Source organism: Capra hircus, chromosome 24 (genome assembly GCF_001704415.2).
Source record: "Capra hircus breed San Clemente chromosome 24, ASM170441v1, whole genome shotgun sequence".
Lineage (NCBI taxonomy): Eukaryota > Metazoa > Chordata > Mammalia > Artiodactyla > Bovidae > Capra > Capra hircus.
In genome coordinates, this window is record NC_030831.1 from 47912969 (window position 1) to 47939203 (window position 26235).

Sequence of the window (26235 nt, forward strand, 5' to 3'; positions counted from 1 at the left end):
TGGTTTGGACTCTTTGTCCCTTTCCTGGAGGAACAGAAGTAACCAGAGAGCTGGGAGGGGGGTGCTGTTTTTCCTGGCAGGAGGTAGCAGGGGAATGGAGGCTGTGGCTTGCTGTTTTATTGACTTTTGGGGGAGAAGTACCCCCACCCTGCACTCTAGAAGCTTCCCTGGTGACCCTGAGAGTCCCATGCCTGGAGGGTCTGCAGACAGCAGTGTTCCAGAAGGAATGAAATGTCCAGCCCCCCTTCCCATCGGGCCCGCCCTCCCATGGCCCAAGTGAAGGTGCTCTGTCTCCAAGAATAACACGCTCAGGAAAGAAAATCACACACACACGAAAAGCAAAACCAAACCTCTTTAACAGTTAGGAGAGGCTTGTAGGAAGGGGCTAGAAAAAATATAGAGCCCAGAAGTAAAGGCAGAGGACAGAAAGGGGGAAAGAGGTGCTTGAAAATGGAGGAAGGGCACAGGTGTGGTCCCCATTCCAGGGGATGTGAAGCCCACCACAGCCTCCCCTGGGCCTGTGCCCTCAGTGGAAGGTTCTGGAAGCCAAGGTGTGACCACATAGCTTGTCTGGCAAGGGCAGCATTTCTTAGCTCTGGCCTAGGTTTATTCAGTTACAGCATGAGAATATCACTTGCCTCAGGTACTCTACCTGCCCCCTTCTACTACAGGGAGCTTCATCACGCCCCCAACTCACCAGCGAAAGAAGGGGAGGGCCTGCTCCTACGAGAGGAATGGAGACGAGATGGAGGTGGAGCCTTTGGAGAGAGAGGGCCTTGGACTTACAGAAATGCATTGAAAAACCTGGCTCTAGAAGTCCTCCAGAACTAATTTTTTGAGTGTGACTTGAATTTTTGTTTTTCATTTGTGTCCTATTCTAATAACCCCATCATTCAAGCAAGCAAGCCAACATTTCTAGTAACAATCAATACCAGCTACCATTAATCAAGTGCCTGTAACATGTCTGCCATTGAACCTCTAATCCTTCTTCACCCAACACAATCCTGAAAGGTACACATTTTTATCATCACCTCCAATTTAGCGGCAAAGAGTATGGAGAGGGTGAGTGACTTGCCTAATGGCAGACACAGTGTCTTGGCTGTACTGCGTAGCAGATGGGATCTTAGTTCCCTGACCAGGGATCGAACCTGTGTCCCCTGTATTGGAAGCACAGAGTCTTAACCACTGGACCATCAGGGAAGTCCCTAGACACAGTGCCTAAGCCAAGATTTGAACTTGGCTGCATTTGGCACCAAAGCTCATGTTCATTCCTCTTTACCATGCTGTTCCTACAAAGTCCATATGGGGGTGAGGGTTGGGACCCTACCTGTCAGAGGTTTAGAGATTTAATCAGAGATAGAGCTTAGGGGTGTGCAGCAGGGGCCTGAGACCCATGGAGGCCTGGGGGACTCAGGACTGAGGGCACATGAGAAATAAGGACAAGGGTATAGCAGACCCCTGTGGGCTGAGGGATCCAAGCAGGTTTGCAGGAGGGGCCCTTTCTGAGCTGTGAAGGATAGAGAGGATTTCGTTGGGCAGAGAGGCAGGAAGGACCAGCCCCACAGCATTTGGATTTGGAAAACTTTGGATCTCTTGAGTCCCCTCTGAAAGTGTGTTGAACCTGGGTACCGAGCAGGCTCTCACAAGAACTTGCTCCCAACCAGCATGTGCCTGAACTTGGCTGATGGCCATCTGACCACAGGGGGTTTCTAATGGGAGGTGGAGAGTAAGGACCCTGCTTTCAGATGTCCTGGGTCCACTTCCTGGCCTCGGGTACTTAGTATTACCCTCCTGAGCTCAGTTTCTTTATCTGATCGTGGGGATGATAATAACGTCCACTCCACAGAGTGGCTGGGCCAATCAAATGAGGTCAGTGCTGCTGGGACAGAGGAGGTGCTCAACCACTGCTGGCAATTATGAAGTCCAGGAGGGAACAGAGTCCTAACAGGGGTCTCGGCAGAGGGAGATGGGCTCATACCAGAACCTAATTTGCTTTCTGTATAGTTTTGCAGAGATCACACTGTTTAATCACCTCTCCCAAAGACACTCCCAGGGCTACCCTCCCATGTGGAGGACACCATAACATCCAAGGTCCTTCCATATGTCCTGTTTCATGGACTCCTAACCCAAAGAGGCAGGCAAGGCGGGTAGAAACTTTATGCCTATTTTACAGATAAAGAAAATGAGGCACAGAGACGAGCTGATGCCCAAGGTCACATAGCACATTAGTATCAGAGCTAGAACTAGAGCTAGATGCTTTGATGCCCAAGCTTGTGCCCCCAGCCAGGTGTAGGGCTGCCTGGCTGGTAGGCGCCCCATATTCTAGGGCTGGCTTTACTAGGAACATGAAATGCAGGGATGGGTCAATTTTGTATATACTCCTGGTGCTCTCAAGTTTGCTTATCTGGGAACTGGGGAAGTGATTGCATGGGTCTCATCTGCTCCGGGGCAGAGTTTGTCTCTTATATGTCTGTATCATTATCAGGATGCTATCAAGCAGGAACATGGGAGATGCTGAATGAACGAGGTTGGTTCAAATACATGGTAGGGAGAGGTTTAAAGTCACAAAAGGTGGTAAGAAAAGAAAGAAAGTGAAGTCACTCAGTCGTGTCCAACTCTTTGCGACCCCATGGACTATAGCCTGCCAGGTTCCTCCGTCCATGGGATTATCCAGGCAAGAATAATGGAGTGGGTTGCCATTTCCTTCTCCAGGAGATCTTCCCAACCCAGAGATTGAACCCGGGGTTTCCCTGGTGGCTCAGACGGTAAAGCGTCTGCCTGCAACGCGGGAGACCCGGGTTCGATTCCTGGGTCGGGAAGATCCCCTGGAGAAGGAAATGGCAATCCACTCTAGCACTCTTGCCTGGAAAATTCCATGGACGGAGGAGCCTGATATGCTACAGTTCACGGGGTCACAAAGAGTCGGACACAACTGAGTGACTTCACTTTCACTTTCATTCCTGCATTGTGGGCGGACGCTTTACTGTCTGAGCCAACAGGGAAGTCCCTACAAAAGGTGGTGGGCAGCCCCAGTCCTCTGCCTTAGGGACACCTGATATTTGAACAGAACCCTATCATTCATAAAGTATTTCTATCTGTTCATTTCATCCTTATGACGATTCCCATTTGATGGGGATCAGAGAGGCTGAGTCACTTGCCCCAAGTCACACAGCTTGATTTCTTCTCCAGTCCCATCTCTTTCCTGTCCTCCATGGTTGCCTCAGTGATATGACTTTCAGGACAATTCTATTGTTGTGATGCACAAATCCAGCACCTCCTTGAATCATGCTCAGGTCAGCAAATCTGGGGCCCAGAGTGATGTTTCCATCTGCCAAATCCCCATGGCGAACTGGGCCCAGCTGGCAGGCTCTTTCTGCCCTGGGAGTATCCCCACCCCACACCTCCAGCCTCTAGCCCCTCCCTGCCCTGGCCTGGCAGAATCAGTGTCTCCAGGAGGGCAAGGGTGGGGTTCTGCAGGGGCAGAGAAGGCATGTGGATTCTTTTCCAGATTTGGGAATGAGGCTAGGTAGCAGCTGGCTACCTCCTCTGAGCAGGTTCTTAGCATCTCTGTGGTCCGTATAGGCACAGAAACCTGCCCGGGGCTGGTGGGCCAGGGCAGGGGCAGGGCAGGGAGGCCTGGCCCAAGCAGCTGGCCGGCCCCATGGAGCCCTGCTGGGCACACCCTACCCTGCCCTTGGCAGTTCCCCTAAGCAGGGCAGCCACACCCCTCAGGCCTGGAATACCCCAGAGGCTGGGCCAGACATGTGGGCTGGAAGGCTGGGCAGGACCTCCTCAACTTCCAGCCTGCGGCCCGCCTCCCAGAGCACCTCCAGCAGGGGGCTGCCCCACCTGCTCTGCCACCCTGCCAAGACATGCCTGGAGCCTGCGGTCCCCAGCTCAGCCTCGGGCCCAGGGCTTGGAGCTGCCTGGTTTCTGTGAAATGAGCTCTGGGTCTCCCTCCTCTGCCAACGGTGACGGCCGTGCCAGATGCTCTCTGACAGCTGGAATGCAGGCCCTCTCTGCCACACATGGTCGTGCTCCCTCATTCTCTGCCTGCTTACCACCCCCCCCAACCCCCGCCAATGCCTGACCCCTCCACTCATACGACACCATGTGAAAGGGCAGAACCAGCCTGGCAGGCAGGCACTCCTGTGTTCCTGACCCCACACAGAGGGGTTCTCCCCACATCCCGATTCCTGGGGGGCCTGAGCTTTTGCTCCTGAGACCAGACATTCGAGTCCCTGCCTTACTGCTGTCCAAAGCCCCTGACATACCATGCTGCGTGTTTGTGGGGCATACCCACTTTCCTCTATACATTTTCTTAGGACCCCCTGGTACAGAAGGAATTATTTGGCCCACGTGCTGGTGAGAAACCTAAGCTCGTGCTGGTGAAATGACCCACCCAGGGTCACAGAACAAGGTCAGGAAGTGATAGAGACCCCAGACCCCCTAACTTGTCACCCACGCCCTGCCCACTGTCTCCTGTGGCATCTCTCTTTTCACCCCCACCCTCACCATCAGTACCCCTCCACATCCCACACGGGTTTGGTTTTTATCAGAACAAAGCCTAGGAGCCCCGTGGGAGTTTGCAGGGAGGACACGAGCCACGTTTGTATGGGGATGAGACACACTCAGGACAGACTTGGGGGTGCCCCAGAGGGCAGCTGGAGTGATGGGCGACAAACCGCGAGGGACAGCTGTCCTCGTGGGCTTTGGTCCCGAGGGTGGGGCTGGGGCACCTGAGTGTCCGAGTTGTTTAATCTCCCCCTAGAGGAACCTGCTCTTCACAGCATCCCGTGAAAGTGAAAGAAGGGAATGGCAATGCAGTCCAGTTTTCTTGCCTGGAGGATTCCACGGACAGAGGAGCCTGGCGGGCTACAGTCCATGGGGCTACAAATGGTCAGACATGGCTGAGTGACTAACACTCCCAGGTTTCAGAGGAACCTGTTCTTCACAGCATCTAGGTGAACTCCAAGTGGACGTGCTGGGGCCTCTGTCCTGTCCCCTCCCTCAAGGGGTGGCTTAGAGCCTGTTTCTTTTCAAAGTGGGGCTTCCCTCATAGCTCAATTGGTAAAGCATCTGCCTGCAATGCAGGAGACTTGGGTTCGATCCCTGGGTCGGGAAGATCCCCTGGAGAAGGAAGTGGCAACCCACTCCAGTATTCTTGCCTGGAGAATCCCAGGGACAGAGGAGCCTAGTGGGCTACAGTCCATGGGGTTGCAGGAGTCAGACACGACTGGGTGACTTTCACTACTACTACTACTTTTCAAAGCACTTTCATCTTCATGGTGGCAGTGAAGCCTGTACGATACCCATTTTACAGACCAAGGAACAAAAGGGAAGTGAGGTCAAGTGACAAAGTCCAGCAATAACACTGCAGAGCTCACATACTCCCTAAGGCCATACTCTGGGGGTACCCCTGCTGTGCCCCTTGGGCTGGATTGTCTAAGGGCAGCGTGGCCTGGAGCAAGGCTGTGGGGGCTGAGACCACCCGAAGCTGCCGTGGGGAGGGACCCCTGTGCTGCCTGGGTTGGCCATGGGAGTCTGGGCTGGACAAATAAGTGGTATCCCTTCAAACGGTTGTTCTTTAATCATTTATTCATCCTTTATCTATTAGAGAGAGAGGCAGGCGAGGTGGAGGGGAAAGACTTGTTTTCTTTTAAGAAATACTGCACACCTCTTTACGTTCAGAATAAAGGATTTACTACTTGTGTTTACTACAGGCGATTTCCCGAGCCAGAAAACTCCTTGGGAGGCTTATTAAACCTTATTAAACCGCTGAAAATTTGGATAATAAAATAAATCACTTGTTTCCCATAAACAGCACTCGGCCCCGGGTTACTGAATTTCAGAATCCCAGCTGCCTCTGCTGCCTTCTCCAGGCGTCCCTGCTGGCAGGCTGGTGGGCTATGCTCCCCACAGCCACGAGCTCCCGGGGGGTGGGGAGGCAGGGGCCACACAGGAGCCCCCTGGGAGCCCTATTTCCTTAGCATTTCTGCCCAAAGGGGCTGTCTCCTGCAGAGGGGTGGGAATGGTTTAGATTGTGTGAGTTATTTAAGGAGTTGTGCTTGGAGCAAGTTAAGAGTCCCCACTTATTTGAACCCTTCCTGGGGATGTATTGTAGTGTTTCTTTTAAAAGGCACCAACGTGGCTGCACAGCTGGCCTGCTGGAGCTCGCCCTGCCTTCAGGCCACCTTGATCCGCGCACTCAGGGCTCCCTGTACTTTGCCTATTGCTGCCGAACCAGGGAACTTGACGGTGGGAGAAAGGAAGCCGCTCCAGGAGACAGGGCCAGAGCTCTGTTCTGGGAAAGGGCCTGAAGAGGAGGTGCTGAGACATGCCCAGGTGCGCAGTTGGCAGAGGGGGCGACAATGCTTTGGGAGAGGAGGTACCAGTCTGCACTGACAATTCATCTCTGCCCTGCAGCTGAGTTCTTGGTGACCTTGGATTGGCCACACGCCCTTTCTGAGCTTCTTTTATGTGAGACCAGGAGGCTGTGAAGGTCCCTTGCTGGTGCTGACATCCTCCAGCTGACCCACTTCAGTCTTTAGGTTCCAGGGTGGATCTCTGGATTCTGAGGGCATGAACAGCTCAGCTTCTGCAGTCTTGGGACTGCTGTACCAGACCGTAAACTTCCTGATTCAGTCCCCCACACCCTCAACCTCACCCCAGGTGTCTCAGAGACGCTGCCAGGTTATACAGGGAAATAACTATGCACGCACACTGGGCTTTCAGAGGACAAGTGTTCTATCTGCAAGGTCAGGAGGGGATTAGTATTTGACCACACCAGGCAGGATGATGGGCACGTGACCAGTTGATCAAAGATGTATAATAAGTTCCCTCTCCACCCCCTGAAAGAAGGGCTAGGAGGCCCGCGCTGGGTTTATCCTCCCAGCTCTCAGACAGTGGCCAGGGACAGGCATGGAGTCTGGAAGTTGGCCAGGGCAGTGGCCAGGGCAGGGTCTGGAAGTTGCTTCCCCAGAATGTGCCCTCATTCATTACAAACAATCCTAGAGGCCCTGTGTGGGGAGCGTGGGAGACAGACAGGCACCCAGCTTGCCAGAGCTGTGCCATATGGAGACAGAGGGTTGCTTCTGAGATTCCTCCAGCTACCTGAATGGCGCTAGCCACGGAGATTAAACTAGCCATGGAGACGTACCTCGAGTGCTGGGTGTTTCGCTTGGTGTGAGTCGTTGACCTAAATACAGGACGTAGATTCTTTCACTTGATAGTTGCTCAGTTGTGTCTGACTCTTTGTGACCCCATGACTCTGTGACTCTTTGTAGCCTGCCAGGCTACATGGGATTCTCCAAGCAAGAATACTGGAGTGGGTGGCCATTTCCTTCTCCAGGGGATCTTCCCCACTCAGGGATCAAACTTGGCTCTCCTGCATTGCAGGCAGGTTCTTTTTGTCTTTACCCTGCAAAACCCATTTTCAAACAGAGAAACTGAAACAGGGTTGGGATTTGAACCCAAGCCATTGGGTCCCAGATTTCCTAAGCAGAGTTTACCCATTTGGGGCTGGAGAAACAGAGACAAACGGGATGGATGGAATTCCTAAAGAACTCACAGAAAAGTGGGAGAGAAAGAAGCTGAGTTCAGAACTGGCCCAGAGGTGAGGACAGGGCCCCTCAGGGCGGGGCTGAGGGGCAGAGGCTCTGTTGGGGTCAGGGCGGGGACTCTACTGAGGAAGCCATGGCAGGGAGAGGAGACCTCAGACGCACCCGCAGCCCTGTGTAAGGCCGGGGGAAGGAAGTCAGGGAAGTGTCTGGATGGGGGCAGAAATCTGCTTGGCGCTGCGTCTGAGGAGGGGTCAGCAAAAGGCAGTCCTGGCAGGGCAGGGCAGGGTGGCCGGAAACTGGCTAGGATTGGGTATCTTCTGACCCATTGCTCAGAGCCACACCTCTGCCCCTCTGCCTGCTCCAAACCCCGCGGGAGGAGGGGGACCAGGTGGGGAGAAGCTCCGGGGGGAGGGGGCCGAGGGCAGAGGAGGGCAGGATCACTCTCCCAGGCTTCGTCCAGGTGTAAGATGTCCTAGTTACGCCTCAGCTCTTATGAGACACCTCAACCTCTGTGCCCTGTCCACCTCAATTTGGAGATAAGACCCGGATAAGCGGCCCAGCCGGATGGCCTCCCGATCCCACCCCTGCCTGTGTTTTCCAAAGGAAGTGAAACCTCAGATTTGCCTCAAAACTTGCACTTTTCTCCCAAGCAGACGCCATCCGCCACGAGAACCGCCTGGCATTTGGCTGGGAGGACAAACTGGAAGCTTGCAATTTTCGGGCGTAATTGCACAGTTCCATATAATATTATTATATAGAACTTTTATTGCACTGAGAAAGTCCAAGCATTTCCTTTTCTTATTTACACTTGAGCCCAGTCCCTCCTCGGCTGTAATTTTCCCGCTTGCCCACTGCACAACTGACGGCTGCTGGGTTCCAGGAGCCGTCCCCAAAGAAAGGGCAATTAGGATGTGAGTGGAAACTCTTCTGTCTCAAGTGGTTTACTCATGGAATGGGAATCAATTCACAAACACTGACCACTCGCCACATCTTGACTGGGGCTTCATGCTGTGCGGGGCTCTGAACAAGACCTTGCATCTAATTTTGAGGGGCTTCTGGCTTTCCTGACCAGTAAGAATAACCCAGAGTTTTCCCTGGTGGCTCAGACAGTAAAAATCCACCTGCCGATGCAGGAGAGGCAGGAGACGCAGGTTCAATCCCTGGGTTGGGAAGATCCTCTGGAGAAAGGAATGGCACCCCCCTTCAGTATTCGTGCCTGGAGAATTCCATGGACCGAGGAACCTGGCAGGGTACAGTCCATGGGATTGCAAAGAGTCGGACACAACTGAGTGACTAACACACACACACACACGCACACACACACAAACAAGAATAACCCACAGCAAAATATTAAGGAGAAATACAGACCAAGAGGGAACCCAGTGTGGGCTGGGTTCTACAACTGAGGATGTGGGAGCCAATAGGTGGAGGTCTGGGCAGAACCTCAGCACCAGGCAGCTGTGATGGTAGGACTCCTTGAGCGTGTACAGCAAACACCTGCTTTTGAGCACAGTCCAGCCTCCCTTGTGTCGGTTTCTCCAGGGCACATTTCAGGGGATGAGAGCTGCCCTTCCCTCCGCCACAGTGGCCCAGCCACAAGTGTGTCCCACAAGTCCACAAGCCCCAGCCGGCACCAAGGGCAGGACGCTTTCACACCCTCTGGGGAGGGTGTCTGACTGTCCGCACCTTACAAAGTTAACTATCCCATCCCCCATCTCCCGACCACCACAGTTCATCATCCATTTGTGCTGAGAGTTTTGGTCCCCAGGCTACTATAAATTACAGTGAAAATATTCTCAAGGGACAAGAATCCCCCACCCCTCCCCCCTCCCTCAGTCCCCAGCCCAAAAAAACCAAAAAAAGCCCCAGAACAGGCTCAGCAATATCTCGGAAGTCTGGTCCCTCTTTGAAGTCTCAAGATCAAAAATGTTGAAGAAATACAAGGTTAAAGAGTTAGAAAAGAGTTGGTTGAAAACATCATTATTTGCAGAGGATATTACTGGATACTTTCCTATACAAACAATGGACAAGCTCAAAAACATAGAGGATCCCATTTACTTGGCAAAGAAAATAGATATAACACCTAAGAATAAGCTCATAAGAAATGTGCAAGGTCCATACAAAGAGAGTTTTAAAACATGACTGAAGCACTCTTTAAATAGAAAGTATAGCTGCATTCAGATAGGGAGCTATAATACTGTAAACACGCCAGTTCCCCCCTAAATAGTTCAATCAATGCAATATGGTCCCAATAAAAATATCAAGCAGAATTTCTATTGAAATTAGATAAGCTAACTCTAAAGTTCACATGGAAAAATAGGCACTTAATAGCCAAGAGATTTCTAAAACAGATGACTAATGGGAGCAAGGGGACCAGCCTTACCAGATATGAAAACACATTATAAAGTCATAAAAATAGAATATTTGATACTGGATCATGAACAGAGAGACAGATCAAGAAGATGCCCATAAACAGACTCACACAAATTTATATACATGTGAATTTAGCAAATAGTAAAGGTGGGATTTCTACTTTATTTTAAGATGGATTTTTCAATAAATAGGATGGGGACAACTGGCCAATCATGTAGGAAACAAATGAAACAAAATTCAGACCCCTTCCCCACTACTTATACCACAGTAAATGATGGGTACAGCAACAATTTTAGAATTTTTAAAAAGAATCATGAAAAAAATCAGAAAATTGTTTCATCATCTCAGTGCTCTTCTAAGTAAGAAATAAATAAGCTGGGAGAAAATATTTGCAAAACATATGATGAGAACTAATCTCCTTTATAGCAAAAGCTTATATTAAATCAGGAAAGGACCTATACCTTGCTGGAAAATTGCAAAAACTGTTTTAGCTAAAAAAAAAAAAAAAAAACAAGGTGATCACAGAAAAAGAAATACTGCTGCTACTGCTGCTAAGTCGCTTCAGTCGTGTCCGACTCTGTGCGACCCTATAGACAGTAGCCCACCAGGCTTCCCCGTCCCTGGGATTCTCCAGGCAAGAACACTGGAGTGGGTTGCCATTTCCTTCTAGCGTTTAAATATGTGAAAAATGTTCAGCATCACTCAGGATTAAAGATATAAAGATTACAGAGAGATTTTAACTCTGATGATCAAGAAATTTCCCTTATAAATATTGGTTTCATTATCACATGTAACTAACATAGGTACAAAGCTAATCCCTGAAGTGTTGTTCCTATAGCCAAAGACTGGAAGCATCAATGTTCATCAATGGAGCGCTAGCTGGATACACCATGGAGTACTATGCAACCATTAAAAAGAATGAGACATATCTGTATGTGGATGTATGGAGAACAGCTCTAAGATTCAACTGCAACATAGAGTGTGATTTGTTACCATGTTTGGAAAGAAAAAGATGACCCAAATACATATTTTTTGGTAGATGCATGGGCTATCTTTAGAAAGACACATTAAAAACTGGGTACTAGTTCTTTCTGAGATGGTATTGGAGAGCTGCCAGTGAGGGGTAGAAGGTAATTTATTTTCCTATATGTACTCTTGGGTGGTATTTGAATATTAAAGCCACTACTACTAAAAATGTTGAATGATTAAATGCTCTCCCTTCTTTCACAAAACTCCCAAACTCTCTGGGATTTTTTGTAATGCCTGATCACTACTCATTTGTTCTGGGGCCTTTCAACTAATTGATCTGTTTTTCTGTCCGTAGAATGGAGTTAATGACACTGGGCCATCTACCCCGCAGGTGGTTGTGAGGATCAGATAAGAACTGAATGAGAACAGGCTTTGGCTGCCATCGAGTCCTGTAGGATACAATTGTAGGATATTAGGAGTGGCCTACGGTCTGACTAGAATCTGCCTATGACACAGCACGGTTCCTGTGGCTAGAAAGGCAGGCTATACAGAGGGGTGGATTTTCTAACAGTAGAAGAGCCCGTAGTTTCAGCCTCAGGAGGTGTACGCTGGTTAGTCCAGCATTTGTCATATAGCAACAGAGAACACAGGGAGAAGGAGCCAGGAGGTTGTTTCAGCACCTTCTGAACTTCAAGAACCTTGGGAAGGTCTGGTTGCAAATGATGATCCTCATGATAATCAAAACCTGACTGCTTTCCAGTCAACACCTATTACACAGTTATTAACGCATTCATCATTCCCATTTTACAGGTGTGACTATTGAGCTCTAAAGGATTAAAGGGACTCACCCAGACAGGAAGAGGCTGAGCCTCCCCCGACCTGGATCTGGTCATTTCTGCACTGCAGAACTCTTGATGACTCCCTTTACTTAAGAGATCCCTCCATTCCAGTCTGCCCATCCTAGGCCTCCATCGTCTGGTCTTGACTTTATTTCCCAGTGCTCTCTGACATGGAATCTGTCTTTAAAGCTGGCTTGTGCATTGCCCTCCAAACACACCATGCTCATTCCAGCCTTGTACCTGCTGCTTTAAGCTGCCACACCTCCAGGTCCATGTCTCTTTGCCAACAGTCTCTTCAAGACTATGGTTGAGTCTCACTTCTTGCCTAATACCCTTCGTCTGTCACCTAAGGCAAACCTAAAGCCCTCCTGATCCTGGTCCAGACCTGGGTTGAGACCGCGTCTCCCTCTCTCTCTTTTGCTCTCCTGCTCCCATTTCCATATATTTCATTATATGTCAGGATGGCCCCCAAAGAATCTCACTTTCTGGTATTCAAACCTTGTGAATTCCCTCCCACCTTCTGTCAGGGTTGGTTGGTGTGGCCAGGGAAGTGATGATGTGAGATTTCCAAAACTAAGTGATGAGAGACATTGCCACTTTTGCCCTGCTTTCTCTGGGTACTCCTGCTGATGTTGGGAGATACAGAAGCAGCCTATGGAGGGGTCTAAGTGAGGAGGAACTGACCTCACTAACAACCAGCTCTAAGTTGTTGATGGCTAAGTGAGCCATCTTGGAAGCAGGTCTTTCAATCCCAATCAAAGTTAACATGATCCCAGTCAGGCAGTGTCATGACTATAACTTCCTGGGAAACCTGGGCCAGATCTCCCCAGCTAAGCTGCTTTTGAATTTCTGACTATAAAACCATGAGAATAAGTGTTTAGTGTCATTTTAAGCTGCTGAAGTTTGGGAGCATTTTTGTTACACAGCAACAGCTGACTAACATACATTCCTCTCACCACCCCTCACCCCTCAGGAGTTAGGACCTTATCCCTGGCCCTTGCCCATTTATTGTCTTTACTGCTTTTCACATATAATCTTATTTGGGCTTCCCAGGTGGCTCAGTGGTAAAGAATCCGCCTGCCGATTCAGAAGACGCAGGAGACACGGGTCGATCCCTAGGTTAGCAAGATCACCTGGAAAAAGAAATGGCAACCCACCCCAGTATTCTTGCCTGGGAAATCCCATGGACAGAGGAACCTGGGAGGGGCTACAGTCCATAAGGCTGCCAAGAGTTGGACACTATGGAGTGATTGAGAGCGCATACATACACACACACAGTGTTGTTTAATCTTATATAATCTTGCTTCCTCAAGAAACAAGAAACATATGTGGTTTATAATTCCCCCATATCTCCCATTATGCCTAGTGAGGTCTGAGAACAAAAGGTGAGACCAACAATCATTTTCTGACTTCCTATTTGCGAAGAGAAGGTGAGTATGTAACTGAAAGGCCACAGGACATGAATACACAATTTTTCCTGCTTGACTAGTAGCCTTATAAGCATGCAAACAACTCAACTTGCACAGAATACCTGCAAACCCACCACCTGAGATCCACAGCTCACGCTCACACTGGAGCATCCACGTGGGAGCACTCGTGAACAGTCCCGAGTGTTCCACAGTGAGTCACAGTCATGATTCACCCCAGGGGTCTCCCAGAGGGACTGAGCGGGAGGGGGACCTGGAAAGGGCTGTTACTTCTTAGTAATGCCACTGAATGCTGGCTCCACACCCTTTCCAAAAATATTCCTTTCAAAGCTGGAGTAACAGCCCCCACTTCTGATGCTCAATTCTAAATAGACGGTACGCCTCATTTAGAAGTTCGAGAATCATAAAGAGGAATACTGCCAAGGGAGTTGCTGCTACTGCTTTTAAGAAGCCCCACTCCCACCCCAGTCTCTCTGGAGCTGCTGCCCCAGACTCCAGAGACACATCTCCAAACCCGCCCAGGCTCTTTTCTCCCTACAGGAGCTGGGTGGGAGGACAAGACCCTTCCTCCACTCCCTCCCTCTTCCCATCTCTTTCCCAGGCCAGTGGGCTGAGTTTTCAAGACTAACCCAAAAGAGCTGAAGGGAGGAGGGGAGCCCTTTTGTAAAACGGTGTCTAAACAGAGGCAGCCCCACCAGTTTCTTGGCTGGGTGGGTGGAGGTGACCAAAGATACAATTATAACGGAGCCCATCCTCTCCCACAAGACCCATTTTAACCAGTGTGTAATAAAGCCCCGGCTCATCCACCCTCTGATTTGGGTCAGATGAGATGCATTTTTAGCTTTTCTGGGGAGTTCATGCCAGCAGGGGAAGCACAAGGGGGAAGAAACAAACAAATAGGCTGTAGTCATTGGAAGAGAGAAGAGTCAGGAGCTGACTGAGCAGGAACCCGGGAGTCTATCCTCTGCCTGCTGCCACTGCCAGCCATTCTGGTCCAGCCTGGGCTGGGACCATGTCTCATCTCTCTCTCTCTCGATCCCCCGCTCCCAATATCACGTGCTCTCCCCGCACCACCTTCATCACCTGTGCTCTCCTCTCCATTCCTGCTATCGCTTATTCAGAAGTGAATCGATTCTCGCCACCAGCTCCCAGTACAGGTGCCAGGATCCACCACGTGGGCCCTGCCTACCTTGCCTCCTGCCTGCCTCCAGCAACCAGAGCCAGCACGCCCGGCTTCCACCACCTTGTCCCTGCTGCTGAAGCCTTGCTGCCTGTCAACTTCCTCGGTGCCCCCTGCCTCCAGACCTTTAGTGGGCTAACTCAGCTCATCCTTTCGGATCTGGCCCAGGCACCACCTCCTCCTGAGGTTAGGCACTTGCCCTCCCTCTCTTCCAGCTCTGACCACGTAGAGATGCAGCTGGAAAGTGGATGTGACTGTGATCAACCTGGGGGAGAGGAGGGAGAAGCCACTTGGATGTGAGGTGCTGAGAGTGGGGCGTCAGGATAGGGGGTAGAGAGACCACAGGGGGTACTGCGGGATGAGCTCTGGGTGTCAGGAATCCCCATAACGCATGGGGCAAGGGGGCTGCCAGGAATGGAGAGAAGCATGTCCCCAGTCCAATCCCAGGTGCCTGAAAAGTGCTGACCAAGCAGCCACGGTGTTAGGAGGGGCTGGAGTGGGACTGGACGAGGTAGGGACAGGAGTGTGACCCTGCTCTGGCCTCCACAGGCGGAGGGACTGTCCACCTAGGGAGGAGAGCAGGAGCCCTTGGAAATGTCTATAGGCAATTTACAAAGCTTCGATTATTAAAATTGTAAAAGGAACAACGTGTCTCCGGATGCAAAGCTCATCAGAAAGAAGGGTAGTGACGAAGCCTTCCTAAAATGGACAATGGACAAATGCTGACAAAAGCTGGATTACTTATATCCCCCAGGAAGTCCCGTCCCTTCCTTTTTGTCTTCGCCCCGACATTCACCATGGTCTGTAACGGAGGCCGCCGCTCTATGCTCTCCAACCTTGGAGCCCGTGGCTTCCTCCCTTCCTTTGTCAGGGAGGTCCTCACCTTCTCCAACAGTCTGAGCCCCCAGTCTCCCTCCAACCGTCCTGAACATTCATTAATTAAGCCCCTCAGGCTGTTGGAGATGAGGGCGGAGGGTCTTCAGACACATAAGAAGCCCCTACTCCATGAGTATGTTGAGCAAACTATTTTGCACACATAAACATTTGGCCAGTTTTCAAATGCGAGCAGATGGGATTGTGACAGATTCAACCCCAAGACACATAAAAACATTACTGAATCACAGGAGCCAGGTGGAGCCAGGCAGAGGTCCACGAAATGCTTTGAGCTTCAGAAAGGGATCCTCATCTTTAAAAAGATGAGCTCCCCACCCCCCAGGGCTGGAATGTGAGTTCCTTGACAGTAAAAATGGTTTGCTCCTCTCTACCCGGCACAGGATGGAGTATGGAGCGTCACACCAGCAGGCATCGGGCATGTTTGTCAAGTGACTCACTGAACACCCATGGGCCTTGTCATCTTGAAGTGGTCAGCATCGCCTTGACTTTCCTGAGGAAGAGATGACCCAGGAACATAAATAACAAAGCTCTCAGTAAGCAGCAAATGCTGGGTAAGCCTGGCCCTTCTAGCAGTGTCACCCGGCCATACACTATGCCCCTGTGCTCACATGCAGCCAAGGAGAGCAAAATGCTAAACCAGAAAACTGCATGAATTAAATTCCCAAGGGGAAAATGAGAGAGTCTTATTTCTTCTGATTAAACAATTTATGGATCAGGATAAGGAGAATTTCCTCTAAAAATCTTCAGCACAATCCTGCTTCACAATTGCTATAACCTCAAAACATAACAAGCACAGCCAACTGTGAGACACCCCTTTTTGTTCCTGAGTATTCACAGTTTGAAAGGTGAGGAGAGTGTCCGATTGAGGCCTGTGAAGAGGTTTCATCCCTGAGAGACATTCCCTCCCCTCCTCTCCCAGGAGGAGCTGGGTGAGCTGGGAGCATCCATCACAAAGGATTCCACTCTGGTCAATGATGTCTAAACCTCACATCTCACCTCACCCACAGAGCCCCTGAGCCCTGAGCAAGTTAGACACATGGAGCAGTTTTAATTCCATGCACCACTTCCACACCTACTATGTGCCAGGTCATGAGTGGGCTCTTGTATATGTATTACCTCACTGAATCCTTCCAATGACCCTGTGAGCGGGTTATGTCTGCTCCCATTTTCCTATGAGGAGACTGAGCCAGGAGTGGTAAAGTCCCAAGTCCCAGGACGTGCAGTGAGTCGGCGGTCTGCTCCATTCTAAAGGCTCCATGTGAGAGCATCCAACAACCGACAGTTGGGATAATGGTGGAAGGAACTGGGAATTCGGTTTGCATACGTCTTAAGATGGCTTCTAGGATGTCGGGGCTGGGTGGGATCTTCTATAGTTGAGGATGCTGAGGCCCAGAGAGGGGGAAAGACATCTTCCTAGGCAGACAATGCAGCTTGCTCTCCTAGCCACACCAGGGTGTTGCTTCTGGCACTGGGAACCACAGCGGGCACAGGGCATCCTTGTTTTGCCATCCCTGCTCAGCTCTCTGCTGTGGGCAGGAGTCTGTGACTCTGTCTGCCAGGACCCCAGAAAGGATTATAACATACCAACCTCACCTTGCAGTTTATCCTCCTTGCTTCCCACCACCCAAAGCCCAAGGTGAGACCAATTAATCTTGGTTTTCTCAAGAGTTTCCTGGTTTAAGAATTTGAAAGCCCCATATTCTGGGAATCCCCTGGGTCTGAGCAGAGTGGGATGGTAGCTCACTTAGAGGATCTCCAGCTTCTGTATAAACCTCCCACCTCCACTGCCTGTTGTGATCATGTGATTCAGTTTCCTGAGACACAGTATGCAGGGCTTACAGTCCTGACCAACACCCTTGAGAGGCCCTGCCCCAGTCAACGCTGAGAAAGAGTTCCTGTTGTCCCTGTGGATTGTTCAACCCTGGCAACCCTGAGAGGGGGCAGCCCTCTACCTCTGGCTCTGAAGAAGCATGGAGGGGCAGAAGGGGAGGAGACAGATGTGATGAAGATGGGAAGAAGCAGGGGATTACAAGTTAATGAAATCAAGACAAGGAGAAAACAGAGCCAAGGGAGAAGAGAGAAAGGGGGAGAGGCAGCAATATGGGTCACATAAATAAGCGAATGGCCACTCGCCACAGCCAGCTGAGGTCTGGGGTTCAGTGATGCCACTGAGCAGAGTCAGATTTAGAGTTACACGGGGTTGTGGGATTACTTGGTTTAACACCCTCGTTTTGTAGATTTTGAGAAAACTATAGCCTATAGGACTGGAAGGTAAGGGTCTCCAGAGCATAATCATGTCAAACTATTTTTTTTTTTTCCCATACAGCCCAGAACTTTCATGGTATTTTGTGAGTGACAGGTTCTTAAATGTTCATTAATAAGGATGGTGACAGTAGTGATATTTATCTCTGGCAATCCAGTCCTCTTCAGCAGGTCTTTCTGAGTCACTGTCAAGACAAGGCTGGGTAATTATCTTGGAAATTTGAGCAATATGGCCACGAGGGATGAGAAGGCGGCCCCAATCTCCGGGGAAGCAGAAGAAGGACTGGCCCCACACGTGGGTAGCTGCTGTGATGGCGTGATTGGAGGGCACCTTACTAAGCTCTCAACACCCCAACATACCTCTCTTCTCCCAGCCTGAAATGATGCTACCCAGCTCGCCACTCCCACCACTGGGAATTCCCACCAGGGCAGATTTTAATGAGGAGCTCTTTTTTATCCTGCACCCAAGTTTTCAAGGATTTCTGGATTAGCTCAAGAGCAGTACATATGAGCTCCTCAGGCCAACTGCCCACCCCATGGAGGATCCAGGGCACCTGACCCTCGGGCCTTGAGTCCACCGTCCACACCACTGGCCATGCAAGTTATTGGGAAGGGGAAGAACGGTGATAGAAACAGGGAGAGGAAGGGGGAATAAGGGGGGGTGGTCTCTCTAGGAGGAGGGAATGAATGGGAGCAAGGGGAAGTGACTAAGGGGCTAAGGAAAAGGGTAGGGGACAGTCTAATTTATAGAGAGGCAAAAGCCACAGTGGGTGGCTCATAATCCCAGCTTCCTGAGGGTATTACTAACTATCCTCCCTTCCTCCACCCCAAAGAGGACTCCCTGGTCAAAGATGTCAACTGTCAAGATCTGACATGCCTTTTTGGTTGGAGGAGGTCCCCACTGTGAAAGCCTTTGTGGGAGTCAGGACCCGACGGGAGGGCTGAGGAGCCAGTATTGGGTGGCATGTTGGAAAGCTCTGAAACAGAGGACAGAGCCCTCGGGACAGGAGTCTGGAGGCTGACCTCCTGGCCCAGCTCCAACTAGAGCCAGCCTCCTTGAGGTCACAGGGGTAGCAGCGGCCTTGCCTGGGTCCCTGGGCCTCCAGCCTATGGGCTGCCCCTACCACACAACATAGCTTCCTGCCCAGGGCTCTGAGAAGTGGTGTTATTCAGACTCCAGCTTTCTGTCGTCACATGAGGAGGGCAGGTGGGGAGAGCCCATCTTTTCATCCATCCCTCACCCCTGGAGTTTGGAGAAGGAAATGGCAACCCACTCCGGTGTTCTTGCCTGCAGAATCCCATGGACAGAGGAGCCTGGTGGGCCATGGTCCATGGGGTCGCAGAGAGTCAGGCACGACTGAAGCGACTAACCACGCAACCCTGGAGCTAACTCAGCATCAGGACTTGTGGCTCTGTTTTCTGCCCCCTTCCTCTCCCTGAAACCAGCCCCGTATGGAAGCTTTCTGGGTGAGGCAGCCCTGCCTTTGAGGGTCTCCTGTCTCCAGCAGGCAGAGTCTGCTCTCCCTTCATCTGCTGGCCAGGCGTCATCTCCTGGCCAGCCGAATCTTCAGTTTCCATGCCATGCACCTCTCGAGCCCCCATGATTATTGCAGGATGTCCCTGGGGCCTGGCCCAGTGGCGCCCGTGGCCCTGCCAGCCCTGGCTTTCTGCCCTGTCCCTGGAGTCCTCCATCTGCCCACAGCCTGCTGCATCCAGACCCCAGCTGGATCACAGTCTCTGGCCAACATTACGTGCATATCTCAGAGGGCCTGCACACCCCACTGACGTGGGTGCTCTGAAGCCCTTAGGACCAGGGATGAGGGTGACATACAAGACAAACCACCACAACTGGGCTTTGATTGGAAGCAAATTCCGCTTCACAAGCCATATTTAATGCTGAACAAGAGGTGGGGTGCAGAGACCGTCTCTGTGGATGATGCATTAGTGTGTAAACCCGAACACAAATAAAGTAGCCACAAAATTATAGATAGCGGCGGGGCCTGGGCATAAATGCAGGAAGTCAGCAACCACTGGGGGGCCTCCCGACCCTCCCCCTACTGAGAGGTGGTGTCAGTGTACACTGTCCCCTCCCGGTTCCCAAGATCTTGAAGAGGGAGTCTTCGGGCTGGGGCCTGGGGAAAGAGGCAGGGCTCATCTACATGGTGACAGGGACGTCTTTCTCTTTGCTATCTTACTACGCTGCAACTGGGAGGGGAGGAAGGAGCAGCTGCAGGGCATTTGATGTCTTGGGATTAAGATCCAGCTCCTCTCTGGCAAAATGCACGACCCGGAAAGGGTGCTCGGCCCCGTTGACTCATAGCTTCCCCTGTCAGTGAGCGAGCTGAACTAACTTCACGGTCGCTTCAAGGTTTGACGATCGCTGAGTCTATGACAAATAAAACAGCAATGGAAGAACCAGGTATTGGGCCCCAGATAAGTTGCTCTGTTTCTCTGGGCCTTAGTTCCCGTCTTTGCAAAATGAGGTGGGTGATGGTTTAGCTGAGGTGTGTCAATTTGTCTAGGCCCTAGCTTCCAGATATTTGTTCACACACCAGTCTAGATAGATCAGTCTAGGCAGTATTTTTTAGATGAGATTAACATTTACATCAGTAGATTCTGAGTAAAGCAGATGACCCTCCATAATAAGTGTGGGCCTCATCCAGTCAGTTCAAGACCCTAAGAGAAAAGAGACTGGGATCCCCAGGGGAGGAGGAAGTTCTGCCTTCAGATTTACTTCAGGCCTGAACTGCAAATCAGCTCTAACCTGGGTCTCCAGCCTGCGGGCCTGTCCTGCAGATTTTGAACTTGCCAACTCTCACAATGACATGAGCCAATTCCTTGAAATAAACCTCCCCTTCTTGCTCTCTGTACACACACACACACACACACACACACACACACACACACACACATACTGTTGGCTCTGCTTCTCTGGAGAACTCTGACTAATGTGCGATAGTTGGATAAGTTGGTGGTCCTCAAACATGAGTCCTGTGGGTACCAACCCACGTTACATCACTGCAGGATCTCTTAAAACCACCAGCGTCCAGATCCCAACCTCAGACCAGTTGAACCTGACTCTCCAAGGATGGGGCCTGGGCACTGGTGTTTTAAACTCCCCAGGGCCTCTCCGTATGCGCAAGGCTGAGAACCACCGAAGAAGAGTCACTTGGAAGCTTGTTAAAAATGCAGCTCCGCCTAGGACCTACAAATCAGAGCCTCTGGGGTGGGGTCTTGGCATCTTCAGATGGAAGGAGCACAGGGGTCAGCTGCTCTCCAAAATTTGTAATCTCTGGGCACGAATTGCCTCTCAGGGCCCTCCTGGCTTCAGCAAGCGACAACCCTGAGGCCTGCGTTTCGGGGCCGGAGCTCACAGGCCCTCTCAGGCGGAGGCTGAGGCCATCGCAGTGGGAGAGGCCAGCAGGGCACCACGTTTGAGACGAGAAGCAGCTCTGCTTCCTACCCTCCCCGCCCCCCGCAAGGGCACGCAGCACCCACTAGGAGCTCACCCACCTCCCAGGGTGGGGACACACACAGTGTCCCGCCCACCTTTGATCCCCTGCCCCGGGCAGGGCCAGGTGCAGACGGGTGCTCACACACACCATTGTTGCCTCACTGGCTGAACAGATGGACACATTGTCTCCTCTGGGCTGGGCTCACCTGTCCCCGCGTTTCTGTGGGCGGCACGCCTCTCCCCATTCCCGTCCTCCCTGCTCCAACCTGAAAGGGCCCTGCCCTTCCTCGTCCCGTCAGCTCCCCACCATTCTCAGGGCCCCGCTGACACCCTCTCCCCTGAAAGGTCCTCCTGACTTCTCTGCCCACCCACAGTGCCTCTGACAGGCTGACAAGCGTGCCCTCCAGCTATCTCACCCACGTGCCCTCTGTCATCCCCAGACTGTGGAAAGGGGCCACCCCCTGGGTCTACCCTGAATAGGGCAGGCGGCTCTGAAAAGGCATGCTGAAGAAATCCCCGCCTTGCGGCCAGGGGAGGCCCGCGAGAGCAGGTCAGCAGGTCGGGATGCTCTGGCCTCTCACACCGCACCCCGCCCCCAACTCCCATCTGGGAGCCTCTGTTATCGGGGTGAGGCTCTGAGCCGTGCATGCCTGGCTCTGTCCCTTCCAATTCCAGGACTCTTGACCAGAAGGCCTCCCCACCGCCCTGTGAGTGGAGCCAGAAAGGTGTTCACTGTCCCCAGGAGAAGCACAAATGAGCGATAGGATTCGAGCCCAGGTGGGAGATTCTGCAAAAAACTGTGATAAAAGGCTCACGGGGTTAGTGGCTGGGCAATCACTTCAGGGGAGTCCGGTCTGGCCCCTGGTGGAGAAGAAGAGGGAAGGGATGTGTCAGGCTCTGGGTGAGGCTCCTGAGATTGCTGCCCCATTTCACAGGGGAGGCAACAGAGGCTCTCAGAGGTGACTTCACTTACCCAGGGCACCTGGCAGAGCCAGGACCCAAACCCAGGTCTGTAAGACTTCAAGGAGATGCCAAGGAGGCAGACACAGACTCACTGCTTCACCCACTCAACACACACATGTTAAGCAGGCGTGATGTGCCAGGCATTAGGAGGCATATAGCACTGAACCAAGGTCCACACTGAGTTTCGATTCTAGTGAGTGAGGAATGGCATACTTTTGGGCCCTGACATCCTAGAAAACAAGATTTGGTGCTGCCTGCTAGAGTCTAGAATTAGCTCCACTAGGAGCTGGTATGACAAGCCCCTGGCTACAGAATGGCACCTGGCTTCCCGCTGTCAAAGTCACAAAGACACTGTCATTGGATGGCACCATCTGATAAAAGAATTGGTGCTATCTTGCCAGTCAAAGTATAGAGGTGGCAGGAGGCAGAGGAGGAGCAAGGCTGTCCACGGTCTTAGTGGATGATGGCCAAGAAGCCAGCAACGCTGGGAAGAGCCTGCCCCGTCCCAATGTGGGACCACACCTCTTTCCACGCAGCGTTCTCCTGGAGAAAAGAAACCACCTGCCCTGAAGCAGCACCAAGAAGTCAGGTCAGAGACTCCCCTTCAAGTCCTACTTTGCATCCCTACACCCCGTCACTCCCTTAAAAGTCTGCACCAGACTTGAAGCCCAGAGCAGCTACAAAGGGGGACAGGCACCTGTGCGTGATGGAGGGAGGGATGCAAACACGCCATCATGACAGTTTCTGGATAAGAAGATGGATACCAGGGACCGCCCCCCCACTGATGTTTCTGTGCTGATTCTTTCCTTAGCTTCCTTCTGAGCCTGCATTATCCCCTTTCCCAGCACGCCTCACAGCCCAGCCTCGTGCACCAAAAATCCCCTTTAGAGTAAACGCCAAGATCTCTGGTTCAGAAAACGTGCACATGCCATTTTGATTGCAACTGCTTCTTCCCAGCAGCTCCTTAAGGGCAGGGATCACGTCATACTCCTTTAATGCCTGCAGCACAGTGTCTGGTACATTGCAATGTACAAGCATGATAAATGAATGAAAATTTCATGAGAACTATGGATTCTAAGATATCGCAAATGCAATAAAACACACTTTACACAAAAGCACTATACATACTGTTTAGCTGGTTCAGAAAGCCACTGCAGCTAACCCAGGTCCTTGTTATGAACATAAATGATGCCCTAAAAGTCTCTGAAAAATTCCTGATTATCTGTAATTCGGAGTAAAGATGCATGGATGACTCAATGCCACCAAAATAAAACAAAAAACCCCACAACAACCCAACTCAACAATGAGCCAAAGACTTGACTAGACAGTTCTCCAAAGATATTCAAATGACCAATAAGCACATGAAAAGATGATCAGTTCCACTAATCATTAGGGAAATTCAAATCAAAATCATGATGAGATACTACCTCACACTCATTTGGCTGGCTACAAGAAACAAAAAGGTGCTGGTGAGAATGTAGAGAAATTGGAATGCTTGTGCATTGCTGATTGGAATGCAAAATGTTGCAGCTGCTATGGAAAACAGTAAGGTGATTCCTCAAAAAATTAAACATAGATTTGCCATATGATCAACAATCCCACTTCTGAGTATATCCCCAAAAGAATTGAAAACAAGGACTCTGAGAGAGCTTTTTACAACCGTGTTCATAGTAGCATTATTCACAATAGCCAAGAGGTGGAAACCACCCCAAATGCATCAACAGGTGACTGGATAAGTATAGCCACACAAAAACCATAAAAAGGAATGACGCTTTGAAACATGCTTCATCATGAATGAACCTTGAAAATATTATGTTAAGTGAAATAAGTCAGTCACAGAAAGACAAACATTGTATGATTTTGTCCCTATGACATACTTGAAATTGACAAATCCACAGAGACAGAGAGCGAAATGGTGGCTGCCAGGGCCTGAGGGGTGGAGAATAAGGAACTATTGTTTAATGGCTATGGAGTTGCAGTTTGGGATGATAAAAAGAGGTTCTGGAGGTGAATGGCAGTAACGGCTGCACACAATCTATGTACTTGATGCACCTGAATAATACCCTTAAATGGTGAATTTCATGTTATATAAGTTTTATAATGAATGAATGAGTGAAGCATGGATGCTCCTTGGAGACGGCCTGAGGTGTGAGGGAGGCATCTGATCTCTGGCATCAGTCACTATCTCTAGTCCCAGCTGTGTGTGGGATCAGGTGACACTTTGCCTCTGTGAATTTCAAGTTCCTCATATGGCAACCTGCTCCAGGATTCTTGCCTGGAGGATCCCAGGGACAGAAGAGCCTGGCAGGCTATAGTCTATGGGGTCACAAAGAGCTGGACACAACTGAGTGACTAACACTTTTCATCTGTAAAATGGGTAGGAATACCCTAAACAGGGGAAAGGTACTTACGTTACAAAATGGATCCAAGAATTAAATGTGAGCTGATACATGCAGCTTACAGGACAAGGAAGGGAAAGTTACCCCTCCTTCCTCCCCAGCCAGTCCCTGGACAATCACTCCTGTTGACCAGGTTTGCCTTAGGTGCCCAACTCCAGCTCACCTTTCCCCAGGGATGCCCAGCCTTCCCACGTCCCGCTCCTGAAGGTGGGCCACCAGCTTCCCACACTCGATTCATGGAGGCAGAGGGTGAGCTGGCCAGGCCTTATTAGTGCCTCCTCAAGGCGCTTGCAACAAGCAAACAAGCAAAGACCGAAATGGGAAAGGTAGAATTTCACTCTCCGTGGGAAGTTTGTGGCAGAGGTATTTTTAGGATGGGAGAAGGAGGGAGGTATTTTTAGGATGGGGTACTCTTCCCATTACTCCTCAAATCCCACTTCACCAGTATCCACCTCCTCTTGGTGGGGAAGAGTGGACGGGGCGGGGGAGGGGGGGGTGGCGCCTAACTACCTCGGTTGGGAGCTGGGCAGAGCCCCTTCTGCAGAGTAGTCAGTCACCCTACGGTTCGCCCTGGGGCTGGGACCCCAGGTGTGTGACCCCGGCCAGGTCCTGCCAGCCTCCTCCCTTTGGCAAATGGAGCATGGGGTTCCCTTCCCCCTGCCGGCCACATCCTCACTCTCCCTTCAGGATGACCTGAAAGGGAAGTTTATAAGAGGAAAAGGAATGAAAAGGATCCATTTAACAGCGCACAGTGGGCGGGGGAACTTCCTGACAGGAAACGCTGTGGAAACCGGGCCCGTCTGGCCATGAAACTGGTTTGGCTCAGAATCGGCCAGAGTGGACAGGAGACCTCGGGCAGCCGCACATCACAATTAAACTGGACTCGTCCAAGTTCACGCTCTTTCTTGTCCCCTCCAAAGCGAACAGACACTATAATAATGTGCACACCACAGGGGGAGAAAGGTACCACTTTTTTTAATCCAGGGGAAAAAAAAAACCCACCCTAAGGGGGGAAAAAAAAACCAACCCTAATTTAGGTCGAAGAGACATAAAGGACTACTGCTTCAGAGAAGGAAATCAGCAGCAGATGTAGGCAGCTGAGCAGAGCCAGGCTGAGCAGGGCCCCTGCCACCGGGCCACCAGCCTGAGTCACCAGGGTGGGGAGGGCGGGCGGGCAGGCGGGGCGATGGGCAAGGGGTGTTTATCTTTATTCTTGGGCTGGGGTGTGGGGTGCCAGAAACAATGGGAACAGAAGAGTCCCTGGGGCTGGGACAGGCGCGGAGTTGCAGGCAGGAACAGACAGGCTCCCAGCGGGCTGCTCTTCTGGGCCAGAGAATTCACACAGGCCCTGAACCTGAACAGGGAGAAGGCCTCTCCTCCCCGTTCCCCACCCAACGAGACCTTGCAATTCCCTGTTCGCAGGGCTAAGTCTGGCTGTGGCTGGCCAGCTGGTCTCCGCCCCTGCTTCCCCACCCAACTGTCTTTAAGAGCCCAGCCCGGCCATCCTGCTGCTGGCGTGGGTGGCTCAGCTCTGGCCCGGCCTCCTGCTCTGCTCAGCACCTTGTCCTTGGATCGTGTTCCATCTCCTCTCCTAGCAGTTCCCTTCTTTCCCTTCGCTTGAATTCATTTCCTGCAGTTGCCAAGGGAAATGTGAGCTCCGGGGATGAAGACCTGGCCCCTGCATCTTAGGACCCCAGCTCAGCCTGCAGTGAGCAGCCAGGCATCACTGCCCCTGGAATGTGGGCTCTCAGGGACAGGGATGGTCCCTATCTTGGTGGCCCTCTAGCCCTCAAGGAGTGGGCCAGCTCAGTGACTGCCTGTCAAATGAAAGGATGAGTACCAGGGGGCGTCCAGAGAGCCGCCCAGGAGAGCACAGGGGTTTAGAACATCCCCGCACCCTGAGTGGATAAGCA

General features: G+C 51.3%; 1 protein-coding gene and 1 non-coding gene across 5 annotated transcripts in view; both read right to left on the minus strand.

The window, feature by feature from the left end:
- The window catches only part of ZBTB7C (zinc finger and BTB domain containing 7C), a 384349-nt gene that overhangs the window by 21407 nt on the left and 336707 nt on the right, over positions 1–26235 (minus strand). The gene's annotated exons all lie outside the window — the stretch shown is intronic.
- Positions 1128–1200, minus strand: TRNAG-UCC. The gene has a single exon. It is a non-coding gene; the product is annotated as a tRNA-Gly (tRNA).